The following is a 12,998-nucleotide window of genomic DNA, read 5'->3' on the forward strand; positions in this document are numbered from 1 at the left end:
TACACCTTGTACTTTTTAATCTATATGTTATGATAAATTTGAGGGACTTGAAGAAGTATTTAAACTAGTCAAGGCCCATCGTATTTAGGTCTTAATAGATTAAAACCAAGAATGATATCCAGAAGGTCCAGGAAATGGAAGCTAGGTCCAATGCTAGAGTGCAGTGTGAATAAGGAAACTCGCACACATTGTGTCGGCAGGAAAAGAAATGGATAGTTCCTGCTCCAGAGGCAAGAGAAGGACTTTGGTGCCTGATGTGATTCCAGGGCCTCAGGTGGAAGAGACGCAGTCCAGTGCTCCAGCACTCCTGCTGTCAGTCTCAGTGGTCCAAGCTCCCTTTCCCAGAGGTGAGGACAAAAACCACAGGCTACAGCTGCTAATACTCAGGGCAGGGCCTCTGAGGCCGAGTCATTCAGAACAGGAGTGAGCAGGGAGTCCGTTTGCAGAGGGATCAGGGTCAGGTTATGCAACGGACCGGCTTGGGAAACCCGTGAATTTTATGTGCCGCAAAGAGAGGGTGTTGAGTTCCCTGGGCTCAATAACGAGCTCAGCAGCTGCAATCCACTGGGGGTCCGGTTACCCTTGCAACCTTTCAAGATTGGCAAAGTCAGCGGCCACAGGAGAGAATGGAAAGTAGGAGGGAGAGAGAGCAGGGAGGGCTGGAGAATGGGGCGGGGGGCTCTATGAGGGAGACAGGGACTTTGGGCTAAGGCTGCCATCTCTGGGTTGGGAAATTCCTGGAGAATTGAGATGGAACCTTGTGATTGGGGTTGGGATAGGGACCTTCGTGAGGTAAAACATGATAGAGTTTACCCTCCAAAGCATCCATTTTCTCTAGAACTGAGAAGTCATAATTCTTAGAGATCTCCAGGCCTTACCTGAAGGTTAGCAACCTAGAGCAATCACATCCCGAGGTTGTGGTGAAGGAATGGGAAGGATTGATACAATGACCACCCCCACAGTGAAAGCAAAGTACAATTATTCCAGCCAACATTTGTAGTTTCCTGAATCCCTGAGAATGTGAGAAATAAGGGGAAGAAAGGGAACATTATGAGAAGAGCTGTGGGGATGGAATCCATCCATATCTTCTGGCTTTTAGCTGCCATGCTATTTCTCCCCGAGATCACAGATGTCCATTCTTTCATCCCTCCACATTTTGTGTCATAGGGTTTTCACACATGACACCAAGTGTGTATTTGAGCATCTCTCTCAAAAAAAATTTTCCCCTACTGCAGGATAAGAACTAGAAATACATTGTACCCAGTAGTAGATAGCATCTCTGAATTTGACATCCAGTAAATTAAAAAATCTAATAAACATTTTGTGAGAGGGGATGGACCCTGGTCTTGTCGTGTCACTGTTGGGAGTGTATGGGTTTTTACACATTATTGGAATTGATTGTTCACCTTGCGCATGCGCACCTACAGACGTATGGGGCTGTGACTGGAAGGACGACCTGGAGGGGGTGCTGCTCTGTCCTTGTTTCACCTTGCTTTGCCAGGAGCTGCAGCTGGTGAGGTCAGTTACCCCACCCAAGTTCTGAATTATCGTTCTTCTCCAGGGCCTCTCTGCAGAGGGATGGGGTTACCTCAGGCCAATCCACAGGCGATTGTGGAAGCAACAAAAACCAAGCTAAATGTGTAAATGGTGTGATTCAGCCCTCATTGTTACTGAAGCGCTGACAAGCGCCCTCATGGGTCATGTGTTCCAGTGATATCTGAGGTAATGTCCTTCCATCCTCACCCAGAATTCTGTAGTTCCCCTCAATATAATAGACTCTTGGGAATCCATTGAAGATAATAGAAAGGAAATTTGGAATCCCTGAGCAATGTGGGATCGCCCAGGAAGTCATCACTGGGTTTTTCGCCCTCTCTCTCTCTCATACACACAACTGTTGTGTGCCACAAGCATCCCCGATAGGCAATCCTCCTAGCCTGGCTAGGGCTATGAACGACATCAGTTACAAACTCTCCTTTGGCTGGATTAAGAAGCTCCTTTGCACCAAATATCTTGCAGCTGTCCCGTACTTCAGAAAGCCAGCTCATTCACCTAAACATGCTTGAAGCCCTTGAATCAGGAGGACCACTTCAGGCCAGCCGCTCTGGTGTGTGTAATGGATAGCATGTTGGTCTGCACCTAGCAAGACCTGGATTCAAATCTCTATTCAAGTTCATTTTCATTCAATCCATTCAAGTACCTTTAATGGCATACAGTCTATTCAAGTTCAGTTGCAGCCTCTCTTCCTAACCTAAAGTACCTGGTTATGGGGGATAAAACAGGATGCCTCCATGCACACTTCATGCACTCCATGAGCTACAAATACTGCTTCTCCATCTAATAATAGTGGATAAAGGCCCAATGCTGCACAACAGGGCCACCAGCCAACAAGTTAAGGGGACTCCTTAGCAATGCAGAAAAATACGGCATTGTAAATTAGCAACATCCAAAACCAAAAACCACTTGAGCACTGAAAATGTTTCAGAGATTCAGAAAACCAAGGGCAGGGATCAGTCTGCTCAAGCTCACAGCCTAGAGAATCCTGGAAAGGGAGACTTTGAAGGATTGTGTATAGGGTTGACAACTGTCCTGGCCTGGAGAAAAATGTCCTGTCCCTTTAACAGATGTGCAACAGGATGCTATTTACCTCGATGCCATGAAAAGCAGCAACTGTGCATTTTCACACATTAAGCCTCCATTAAAGGGACAGGACATTTTTTTTTCTCCAGGCCACCTCTAACTGGGTGACATTCCCAAAAGTTCCCAGTTCCACTCACCCCATTCCTCCTTGCGCCAAGCCTCTAGTTTTTTTTTCTAATATAGAGAGGAATCTCTTTTTACACAAGATAACTCCCCTAGGCAAATAAAAATGCAGTTATAGCAAACATGTTTTCCGACATAGAAAAAATGTATGTTTGAACAACTACAGTATGAAATTGTGGTTCAGAGACCAAGAAAGGGAAGCCTTTACTGATCACACAAATACAGAAATTACTGCTGTACACCTTTTGCAAGACCCAAGGAACCAGCTGGCTCATATTCTCCATCTTCATATTAGAAGAAAGTCCCAGGTGTGTGTGTTTTTTGCTGTGGATTCCCAAAGTGCTTGAAACAATTCATCCAACATTTCATCCAGTACTTGTTATCTCTGCCTTGCAGATGCTCTTCCCAAATACATTAAGGCTGATTTGGGGTTCTTTTTTTTTAACAAGAGGACACACACACTCTTACTCTGAATATTGATTTAATAAATTCTAAGTCTGAACCATGTGTGTGTGTTATGTGCCATCAAGTTGTTTCCGACCTATGGCAACCCTATGAATGAAAGACCTCCAAAACGGTCTCTCTCTAACAGACCTACTCAGATCCTGCAAACTGGAGGATGTGGCTTCTTTTATTGAGTCAAGCCCCCTCATTTTAGGTCTTCCTCTTTTCCTGCTGCCTTCCACTTTTCCTAGCATTATTGACTTTTCCAGAGAATCTTGTTTTCTCATGATGTGACCAAAGTATGATAGCTTTAGTCTTGTCATTTTAGCTTCTGAGAATTCCAGCTTGATTTGATCTAGTATCCACTTACTTGTCTTTTTGGCTGTCCATGGTATCTGCAAAACTCTCCTCCAGCACCTCATTTCAAATGAATCATTTTTTTTCCTGTCAGCTTTCTTTACTGTCCAACTTACACATCCATACATGGCAATGGGGAATACCACAGTTTGGATTATCTTTATCTTGGTTCCCAGAGAGACATCTTTATCTTTAAGGATCTTATCTAGCTCCCTCAAAGCTGCTCTTTCAAGTCTCAATCTTCTGATTTCTTCATTGCAGTCTCCCTGTTGGTTGATGATTGAGCCAAGGAATAGAAAATCTTGAACAACTTCAGTTTCCCCATTGTCAACTTTAAAATTGTGTAGTTCCTCGGTAGTAATTACTTTTGTCTTCTTGATGTTCAGTTCGTAATCCTGCTTTGGCTCTTTCCCCTTTAACCTTCATCAGTAGTCATTTTAAGTCGTCACTGTTTTCTGCTAGTAATGTGGTATCATCTGCGTATCTCAAATTGTTAATGTTCCTCCCACCAATTTTCACTCCACCTTCTTGTAGATCTAATCCAGCTTTCCTTCTGATATACTCTGCATAGAGATTGGACAGGTAGGGAGATAATATGCATCCTTGTCTGACACCCTTGCCAATTGGAAACCATTCTGTATCCCCATATTCTGTCCTAACAGTAGCCTCTTGTCCAGGGTACAGGTAACCTAATTTGTTCCATTTTCCAGCACCTCATACTAACCCCATGCCTAAGGAAAAATTATAAGCCTTTTTGTTAACTAGGTGACCTGCAGGTCTCACTCTCACAAGACCCTCTGACATTCTACACTGGGCCTCCCAAGCTTCTGCCTCAAATGTATGCACAAACAGAAATACATAATCTAGTGGCCAGGGGGCACAATAGATAAGGTTGCTACATTTTCCTGGCAGAAACTGAACAGCTACAGGTTTGCCTAGCATAGATACGTAGCTTGAAAGATGCAAAGCTAGGCCTGTTGAATTTCTGCGTGTTGTGCAATTGTTAACAGTGCACAAGGCCTGCCAGAAAGAAATACGGCAAGCCTAGCATTGGGGTATGGGAAAGGAGATTCCAGGGCAGCCTCTGACCAACAATTTAATGAAATAAGACCAAAATTATACATATATTATAAAGAACAGGAAGTCTGAAAGGTATCTGTAAATCAAACCTTCCAGCTTTGTCACTAATTGATCGAGAAAGAGCATTTAGCACTACTTTTCTGTTCTGTACATGTGCTTTGTCACCTATCTGAATTTGGCCTATCACATATATAGATTTAGAAGGGTAAACTTGCCCAGTTCAAGGTGGTTTTCCAGATGTTCCATCCCAGAGCCAGCATATTTCTCTTCCAGCTCACTTTCTGTTCCAACAAACATTATTCTACTTGTTTTGGCATAGGGGGAGCCAATGTACAAAGCCCTTTATCTTCCTTAGTTTACCCAGAGAGGTCTGTTCTTGAAACCAAAAACGTTAATACCTGGAGTATGGCCTGAGGTGGATCCCCCTCCCCAGCCACCCATTTAGTGGGCGGATCCTAGAGCAAATCTCATCCTAGAATGGAGCCTGGGGCAAGAGCTTGGATTTTTTAAATAGGTCCAGGGTGGAGCCCAACTCAACTCACACAGTTCTCTTTCCCCTTATTTTCTGCCTAACTGTAGTAAAGTGTTTGAAAAGGAGTAATTAGCTGGACAATTCTGGGATGCACAGTCTAGCACCATCGACAGTTATTTTCTCTTAATTTCATTTTCTAATAACTGTTGAGTGGTACACTATTTGGAGGCAGCTTGAATTAACAGAATTCCTGTTAAAATAATAATAATCACTGCAGATATCCGTTGTTTGGGAAGAAACATATAGTGGTTTCAGGTAAAACAACAAAGTAGGATAGATGGAGAGATTGACCGGTTTCCATTTAGGACTTTTTAATGTCCAAATAGGACTTTGAACCCCGTCTGACACGCTAACCACTATACCTGTGAGGAAGGTCTTCTGCCATTGCCAATCACAGAAGATCTTCTGCACTAGCTGGACCAGTGGTCTGAGAAAGGCCGATTATAAGTAACGTAAATACATGTAAAAAGTAAAATGTGTTTACGTATGTTGGCCACACTGGCTCTCAGCTGATGTGGTGTCGTACTCGTGGCTAGAGTGAGTGCCTGATTAGGGCTAGAAAGAAACTGATTCAAATCCTCTTAAAAATCAAAAATAAGGGGAGGGGGAATATGTGTGCTATACAGAGCTCCCTAGGAAGATGAGTGATAAGCCCTCTCCATTTGTGATATTACCACCAGTATGAGCATAATTGTAAAATAGGAAGTTGGAGAAAAAAGTGTATTCTTCCTTCCTTCATCTTGGGACTCCATTAGGAAGCCCTAAATCAAGGTTATTCCAGGGGTTTGCACTTTGTCAGCAAACTTGATCACTGAAAACAGTGCTGCACGGCAAGACATGAAAAAGCACTCTCAAGTTGCAGTGCCATTCATTTGGGCTTCTTTCACAGAGTGCCACAATCACACAAGCATGTGCAGGAACAGGGTTTGCTGAGGTCCCCAGCATCACTCCCCCCTCCCATTTCCTCCCCCCCACACCTTCTCCAGCCACAAGATCTGTCTTGAAGGAGCTGGTGTCCGTGTCTGTCCCCTGCTGGGGCACCGGCTTTTACCCTATAAGGGGAGCAGCTGGGAGCTCCTTGGGCCCAAAATAGATGCAGCTGCCGCCTCTGGATTATAGAGCTCAAGAGAAGACTTTCAGAGGGAAAGAGAGACTAAGATGGGAAGGGAGCAGGGGAGGGGCAGAGATTATGGAGAATAGTTGGATAGATAGGTGGGAACGATGGGACTGGATTTGATTAGAGACACCTAATGGGGAAGGAGAAAGAAGTCAGGCAGGTCTCTCCCATACACAAATTATTACTAATTGAAGGTACAGCCCTCTATATTATTGTGGGCTACTTGTCTGATCACTCAAAAGTCTGAATGTTGGTTTAAATTCATGGCGGGAGGGAATCAAGCCAGCATTTTTTAGGTAGGGCTGTGTGCATCCCACAATCACAGCACACGGATGCAGAATTTGGTACTGAACATAGAAGTTGTCTTGAGAATCACAGCTCCCAGTTGGAAAAGTCCTTATGGTTTTGAAAAATGTATGCGCAATTGCTGATCAAATTGCAGAAGTTAGCGGTGGGGAATCTGCCAAAAGGGACTGAGCTGGTTTTCCAGTGATCAAGCAGCATTTCTTCAAAAATTTGCATAAGTCTTTGCCCTCCCTGTGACTTGAAGGAGCAAAATAAGTTATGCAAAATCAGCAAATATCTGCAAATTTGGTTCAGTATAAAAAGCTCAGAATCTGGATTGATTTGGCCCAGATTTTGTTTTAGAAGCACCAGATAATGTGTGTGGTTTCAGGTCAGACAAAATATGGGATGCACTATTTTATGCACACTCCGCCACAGAATCCTGACAGCCTTGGGCCTCATTTAAACACGGAATAAATATCTAGCCCTCTTGGGCCTAGAAGAGAGGGGGAGAGACATGTGCATAAAGAGAGGCAGGATTTCTGTTCTCTGTTATAAGTGTGCTGCTAAACACTTGTAGGATTTCAGGCAGATGTTAGAGGTGGTGAAAATGAAGAAACAGCAAGATATGATGATGACTGCTTTGTTGCAAAAAGAAATGGAGAAGGTGGATTTTTTCCATTGGTATCCCTGGAATGAAATTATCAAGACTGAGGGCAGAAGTATTTGAATGTGCCACCCCCATGATCCATTTAACAGAATGTGGCCACTGTGGCTCTGAATTAAAGGTGGGGGGGATGACATGATGGAAAGAGCTATTTAATTCTTTCCTTACTAAAAATCATCCCTCCCTCCTGCCTGTCAGCTGCTTTGGCCCCAGTGAGGAAAAAAATTAGCAATATTTCCCCCCTCCAGGGGAAAAAAAATTAAGGGATTGATTTTCAGCAGGATTACAAGATGGAGTGGGGGGAAAGATGAAATAACCCCTCTTCCCCAACACCAGTCCCCTCTTCTAAATGCCAGCCCCAGAGGTTCATACTGTGAAACAAAAAGAGCAAAGCATTGGCTATTCTATGGCTATTTTCCTCACTCATCCTGATACAATTGAAACATCCACTGAACTGCACAGAACATGTAATCCAGGCATTCCCAAAATTTGTGAGAAAGGCTAGTGGGCACCACCACAAAACAGCTGCCATGGAGACAGCAGGGTCAATCATAAAAAAACTACTTATTGCCACAGAACAATCACAAAATGGCTGACATACTGGGAGGTTCCACAGAACATTAAGCAATTCCTCCAAGCCAAGTTCCTCCTCCAATTCAAATACTTCTGAATGGTTGCTCCCTGCAGGCAGATACAAAGGCAATGCCTCATGGGATCCTCTGCCTTACTTTGTGCTCCCATGAGGTAGCGGAAACACAGGATCAGCACTTTGCTCTGGGGAAGAGATGCTGACAGCTTTCAGTTCCCAAAGAAAGAGGGAAGGGTTTGCTGCCTGCACAGTTGCCAAGAGTGGTTGCCAAGCACAGAGACACAACGAAGTCTGTGGGTATGGCTAAGCCAAGGGCGAATGGCTGTGAACGGACTACCTGGGGTGAGCTCAAGTTTTTTGCTTGTCAGACAGCTGACAGACCCTTAAGATTTTTATCCTCAAGATTCAAATGCAAGTGAGCTCCAGGAAACACATAAATGGGCACCACGTTAGGAATCACTGATCATCCTGATAATTTCTTCTTAGCTGAGCTGGGGATTAGCTTTCAGACCAAACAAGACATAATGCTGGGAGATCCAGTCAGATTTTTAGCTCAATCTAGCCCAGTTCTCCCCCTTACTACAGTCCCCATGCAGCTTTTGTCCTTGCAGGTCCCATAATCTCTAGGCTAACCTATTTGAGTGGTCCTCTATTTTCTGCTAGCAGAAAAAATGTTGTACCAACCTGTGTGGGGTTTTTTTACACCGTTGTTGAACACAGCGTTGGCTTCTCTCTTCCACCCTGGCAGACAAACCCATTCCCACTGCATGAGTGAACAAACACTGGCCACTCTTGGCCTATGCTGCCACGAGGGTTGTGGGATGCCAGAAAGAAAACCCTTGCCTTGACTTGTTTGTTCACTTTTGAACCAGTTGCCAGAAAAGCCTGAGACAAGGCTGTTTATTTTCTCCCTTCCTCAGCCTATTTTTAACCTGTCAAATTTAGATGTCAGTACAGGTTTTGATCCAAACTTAGGTCCCACAGAGGCACCAGAAATTATATTTCAAGAGTTGGCCACCCTGCTCTGTGCTCAGAAAGGTGTTTGGAATACTGGTACACTGTGGAGCCACCTATAACTAAATAAATCCAGAGGAGTTAGCCGTGTTAGTCTGTAGTAGCAAAATAAAAAAGAGTCCAGTAGCACCTTTAAGACTAACCAATTAGGCTACAATAAAATTGGTTAGTCTTAAAGGTGCTACTGGACTCTTTTTTATTTTATAACTAAATAAAGAGTTGCCAGCTGCTTAAAAAACAAATTTCCTGGCCTCACCTTGTAACTAAGAACAGCTTTGCTCCCAATAATCTGCAGGTGAAGTTTTGCACTGCATGGAAATACAGACTTTACCCCACTGTCTTAAATTTTTATCTCACCCTTCCTCCAAGCAGCTATGTGAGGCAAGTTAATCTGAGAGGAAGTTCCTCAGGTTAATTCACATCACAGGGTTGTTGTGTGGATAAAATGGAAGAGGGGAAGACTATCTAAGCCATCCAGAGTTCCTTGGAGAAAGGAGGGATTAAAATATAAGCAAAAGACATGGGTTGAATGATGCCAGCCAGCTTTTCTGCTGGTGAAGGAAGACAACCCAAAACACTGTGCTGGGGTGGGTGGGTGGGGAATCACAGGACCTGCATGGACAAACGCCAAGTGGAATGAGGACTGCCATAAGGAGAACCAGGCAGGTCTGAGTGAAAATGCTGCCAGAGCCAAACTAAGTTTCACTTAAAGGCAGCCATCATTTCCCATAAGGCAGTGGGAGAATGCAGGACCCGAGATACTCCCCCCATTCCTGTTGCCTATGGGTTGTGGAAAGGATGAAGGAGCAGCTGAACAGCAGAAATCTCTCAGCAGACCAACATTGTTGGGGAAATGGGGGTGGGAGAGTACACACACATTACAAATGTAAAAGTGTGCATCCAAAATTGTCAAACGGAAAAACAGCCTCTGCTCAAGGGGAAGTTGAGAAAAGATGGGATTCCAGAGTTAAGAGCTTCTCTGAAATTCACATTCCTCCTACAAAATGTGTGTCTCAAATCAAGCTTAAACCACAGGCAAGGCAGAGATACAGATGTGGTTTCTTAAAGCATTTGAATTTGGGCTCTCCTCCTCCCATTTGTCTTTCACCAGTACTAGTTTTAAATTGAAAGACTGTGGCACAAGAGACAGCAGTGGTGAATCCTTTGCTCTGAACTCCCACCCCAGACTAGTGGTTTTAGGTGAGCACTGCTCTACAAAGAGCAGCAGTGCCATCTTTGGACAGGATGAAGACCCAGCACCTTTCCAAACACGTTTTTTCTTCCTTACAACATCCTGTGCTCAGAGAGAGAGAGCCAAAATGCCAACTTGGGCTAAGAGAGACCAGCTATGGTCCTGAGTAAGCCAGCTCGGTGCATCAAAGACTACCCCAGTATATTTTTTGGTTGTTTATGTTAATACTTTTGCCTCTTTAAATTGTTAATTTATTTGAACAGAATTTCTCTATTTGAACTGTATGTCAGTATTGTTGGAAGCTGCTTTAAGTCCAATTGAGAATAAGCAGGATAAACATGTTAAAATAAATATAAATAAAATACATTTTAAAAATCCTCTACTCCTGCCATCTGCCGGGCCGTACTTGCCAATGCAATCAATAGGGACCTGTCTTTTATTTTATAAAGGGAATAAAAGGGTCATAGTTAACAGCTGCGATACAAATTGTTCCAAAAACACAGGGAGTTTAGAAGGGAGATCAGCACCCCTAAGGGGCATTTTCAGTGTGGCCACTGCAGAGTGTGCCCTCTGAGTAAGAATGGATGTAAAATCAAGGCACTAACGCAGCAAAGTGAGATAGAATTGAGAAATTTCTGTACTTGCAGTACCATCAAAGTTGTGTGCTTAATTGAATGCACCTGTGGTTTGCTGTATATTGGAAGTACTATAAGATCCCTCAAGAGTAGGATTATGCAGCACATGTGAAGAATTCAAAACAGGGTGGTGCATGCACCTCTGGCTTCCCATTTTTCCTCACAGCATAGGAGCGAGGAAGAATGTTCTTTTGCCGCTGTGTATGTGGCAACTTCAAACGATAAACAGAAGGAACTTCTTCAAAAGGAGGCATACTGGATGTTTCTTTTAAATACCCTTTCCCCAGCAGGGTTGAATGCACATACAGGTTTTATAAGCTATTTGTAGGGAGTAGCCAGCACAGTGTTAAATCTTATACTTATGAAATTTTCACCTGTCACTTTAAGCTGTATGGAGATTAACAAGTTTGCACCTGTCACCAAGAAATAAATATATTATTGGACTGACTAATATTACTAAAGTATAACAAAATGGGTGATCCTTTTATGATTGTGGATTTGGAAAAGTGACATTGTATAACTTGCATATGGTGAAGAGACTGTTAAGTGGCTATAAATTCTAATGACTTGAGTTGAAATATTTGAACTGAAAATAAAAAGTATAAGTTAGATAGTTATGGTGGTGATTTTCTTTTCATCAGAGCATTTTGGCCATCATTCTCCTTTGTTGTGTACTGCGCAAAGGCAGGCAAAGGTAAACCAACTGTTTCTTGCCTTGAAAACCCTACAGAGTTGCAGTAAGTCGGCTAGAATGGCACCTTCCAACACATGCGTAGCATGAGTGCAGGAACAGGGTAGTAGTTATGTCAATTTTTTTCAGAGGGAAAATAATTTAAGCCCTTAAAACTGCCAAGATAGGATTGGATGTTTGTGGGAAGAAGTCACAGATAGTGCAGAAGGCACCTAGCAGGGCTTTCAGTGGTAGAAAGGGGAGCTCTATGGCATGCAAGGCTTTTTGTCCCTTTCCAGTGACTACAGGATAAGCAACCACATAGTTGAGACAGGTCAAGAGTTTAGGTCTGCAATGTACATGATATCAGATGGAGCTGCGTTAGAAATCAACACCAGGGAGAGCCGTGGTCTCCACGCCTTGCCTGCAAGCCTCTGGGGGCATCTGGTGGGCCAATGTAGGGAAAGCAGATGGTAAACCCTAGCAGGATTGCTCTTGAATTTATATGCCGAAAGCTTCTGTGCCATTGGCTCCAAGAAGTAGTAACTGTAGGATTTTTTTTACATCTGTGCAAATTTCACTGATTCAGCTCAGCTGAATCTAAGGGGAGAGGCTGGTGGTCCTACCTAGTCCTCCTTCAGAGATAGCCACATTTGTATCCCGCCACCTTTCTGGCCAGTCTCAGGTGGTATTTACTTTCCAAGTAACCTTGCCTTTAGACTAATTTGCCAGTTTGGTACCGAGAGCTCTAACTGCTCCCAGGCACCTTCACCAGCCCCTCTTGCGTTAACAGTTTCATTAGGTCTGTCATCTGGTCAACGCCACCTACAGCCACATGGTGAATTATGAGGTGCCCTCACACTCCAGCTCCATCACCTGTCAAGAGATTCAGGATTACCCATCCAGTCCCACTGGCCCTCCCACCTGAGCCTTATGGCCTTTAAAGAGCTCCCTCATCCCAACTTTCCATGAACCTGCAAGTTTTAAAACAACTTGCAGTTCCATTGCTCACCTTGACACTATACACTGCACAAAACAGAAAACAAATTTTAAAAAAATACTGCTCTGCCACCCCCACACACTGTAAGTTTTGTCCTCTGGGAAGCTGCATGGAGACCTATTCGCCAGGATGCATGCTATGGTAACATCAAAATTTGACTACTGTAATGCACTATACATACTTCTCCCATCTAAGTTAACTAAAATACTCCAATTGGTGCAAAACACTGCGGCCTGGCTGTTATCAGGAGTATGAACATCAGCTCCATTCTGCAGTCACTCTACCTATCAGTTACCGTGCTCAGTTCAAGGTATTAGTTATCACATACAAAGCTTTTCACGGCCTTGGTCCAGCATACCTACAGGATCGCCTCCCTTCCTATGTTCGTCCATGGCAACTTTGCTCATCTGAACAGGGTCCCCTGCAGGTGCCACCCTACACATGGGCGAAATCAACAGCAGCCCGTACACGGGCTTTCTCTGTGGTGGCCCCTTCCCTCTGGAACAGCCTGCCTGAGGTCAAGAGAATCCCCACTCTCCTAGCTTTCTGGAAATGATGCAAAACTGAATTATTCCAAAAGGCTTTTGTATTGTAGGGAGGGGTCTCAGTTGCTCCACTAATGAGTTAGGGACCATAAACTTCACCCATAGATTTCA

The sequence above is a fragment of the Eublepharis macularius genome, chromosome 12 (assembly GCF_028583425.1).
Source record: "Eublepharis macularius isolate TG4126 chromosome 12, MPM_Emac_v1.0, whole genome shotgun sequence".
NCBI lineage: Eukaryota > Metazoa > Chordata > Lepidosauria > Squamata > Eublepharidae > Eublepharis > Eublepharis macularius.